We start from the raw sequence: 2,564 nt of genomic DNA on the forward strand, positions 1-2,564 counted from the left end.
ACACCGTACGAACAACGATCTTCTATCGTGGCTGGGCAGCCACAACAGTGCCACTGCTGTCGCCCATCTCCGAACCGTCCATCATCGCCAGTGGTTAGTCCGGCGACGACGTTTGTACGGCTCTGATGCCACTTGTTAGCCCACTAGATCACCGGCTGAGGTGAGTCGACCACTCACCAGTCTTGCCGACCACGACCGAGCACAACAGACGTTGTCCGACCACACACTATGGTCAGAGATAGAAGAAGAGAGGGAGAACAGAGTATACACACACAGCCAGAGACACCAGCGTTGGCCAGAGCCCTGTATAGGAGATGACAAATCTGAACTCTCTTTACTGAGTTACAGAGGTAAGCTATTTATACAACTCTATCCATCTAGTCCTAGTACAGCTGTCATGTTGCTATAGTTACTAGATATGACAGCAGGGCTGACTTTGGCGTCTGCCCCTGCTTGTGGCTACAGTGCGGCAGGTGAGCCGTTCGGCGCCTGCGCCTGCAGCTGCTACGGTGCTACAGTAGGGAGCCCTTTACGGCGTCGCCTTCACCTGCTGTGCATTCACACAAGGATGCAGAAGATTATCTAACAGCATCACGGAAGTGGGGATAGACAAGCATCTTCTGACAACAAGCGCAAACCACAAATCAACATTGTATATGAATCTGGATACCATTAGCAGGGAGAATTTTCAACCTGTAGCCCGAGCCTGTAGCAGCCCTTCAGCTGTCAATGTTATTTCTGTATGATTCACTGCAGTATAAGAAATGAAACATAAGGATAGTTCAGTATAATTTATCATATAAAAATCAAACTCAATATAATGCTCCTTCATGGTTCTTGTGATCATGTTATCTATACACTGATCTACTATTAACATTTAGCAATGTATGCTCTTGTAGTTTTCAGTGGGCACAGGGAGACATAGGCTTGGACTTGCTTAGCGCGAACTTTTAGAATTCATGTTGAGTCTTCCAAGGCCAATTTTACACTTGTTCATATTAAAGCTAATATCTAATATCTATGAACTGCAGAATCTGGTGAATATTTTTTTCTGTAGTTCTTGAAGGTTAAAGCTACCTACTTCAAGATACTGCATATGAACTTGGACTGGTAAAATATCAAGATGTCAACTTGAGCATGTGCGATCTACTAGGGACAGGAGCTGTGTACTCTGTTAACTTAGCAGAGGCTGCCCGACTGGTCTGAATCAACATCTTGAAGGGAAAAGAAATAAGGTAAAGTTGGTTCAGTGTGAAGAAATGGTTTGCATGTCACCCGGAATGAGAGAAACAAAGAGAATAATCTTATACTGCAACATATGACTTATATCGATGTTAACCGCAACAGACCAAGATTGGAATACAGAATCTCTAACCTAGTTTGCTTGACTGTACCATCTATAGTTGCAACCTTTCATAAGTTATCTATTTCTATTCCATTTTTAGGAATTAAGTGCATTCTATTGGAGTTCATAAGATCATGTACTTCCCTCCCTTGTAGGGATCCATTCTAGGTAAAAATTATTGTGTCATTTTACTCATTTCAGAAGGTATGTGAATGCCTAAATACATTTGCTTAACCTATTTGTATATTCTACAGTTTTCGTTTTGCTAACAAAGTAACAAGGTAATAAAAGGATGCTATTCCATGGGAACCATCTATGACATTTACTTGCCTTCGTCACACTATACATTGACTTGTCTTTCTACATGTTCCGATCAAGCTGAAGGATATAAAATACTTTAGTGAAACAGACCTTTTGAAACATTGAGCTCTCTGGGTGCTTGATCCGTCACCAAGATAACATTGCCCAGAAAATTGGCAAAGTGAACTGGAATGTAAGAGAGGCAATCACAAGAGGACGACGAGCACTGCTGCGTGTGGGTAGGCGGCTTGCTCATCTCCTTCAAGGAAGGAAGAGCTGTGTGGCGAGGAGCACCTGCAGGATTCTCATGAGGACGATCTGAGTATGGTGAGCGAGACGGAGGTACGGCGGCGCCGCCGTCCTTTAAGCATTTATGGCGTCCTGTTCTCCAACTGCAATTGCGGCAGGTGAACTCGATGTAGCTTGAAGCCGGCAGAGTGACCGGATCTCCTTAGCCGGTGGCCAATTGTGTAGCTCTGGATCTAACACTGGACCTGATAGATCAGTTCCTCGTGAGCTAAGGGGTGTTTGGTTCTTTACTCGCTCCTAAAATTTATGTCACATTGAATGTTTAGATACTAATAAAGAGCATTAAATATAGATTAATTACAAAACCAATTACATAGATGGAGGCTAATTTGTGAGACAATTTTTTAAGCATAATTAATCTGTCATTAGCACATGCTTATTGTAGCACCACATTGTCAAATCATGGACTAATTAGGCTTAAAAGATTCATCTCATAAATTAGTCGCAAGTTGTGTAATTAGTTTCGTAATTAGCCTATATTTAATACTCCATACATGTGTCTAAACATCCGATGTGACAGGAATTTTAGGAGCGCCCATAGAAACCAAACAGGGCCAAGCCCCATGGCCGGGGGACAAGGCCACCATTCCGGGAGCCGCCGCCACGACTT

At 43.2% G+C, this 2,564-nt stretch overlaps 1 long non-coding RNA gene across 1 annotated transcript; it reads right to left on the minus strand.

Annotated features, from left to right (window-relative positions):
* Positions 1 to 588: 588 nt before the first annotated feature.
* On the minus strand, positions 589 to 1,973 carry LOC136512253 (uncharacterized). Its single transcript, XR_010773016.1, has 3 exons — positions 1,757 to 1,973; positions 694 to 750; positions 589 to 617 (listed from the first exon to the last, which is right to left on the minus strand). It is a non-coding gene; the product is annotated as an uncharacterized lncRNA (long non-coding RNA).
* Positions 1,974 to 2,564: the final 591 nt, after the last annotated feature.

The sequence above is a fragment of the Miscanthus floridulus genome, chromosome 16 (genome assembly GCF_019320115.1).
Source record: "Miscanthus floridulus cultivar M001 chromosome 16, ASM1932011v1, whole genome shotgun sequence".
In the NCBI taxonomy this organism is placed as follows: Eukaryota; Viridiplantae; Streptophyta; class Magnoliopsida; order Poales; family Poaceae; genus Miscanthus; species Miscanthus floridulus.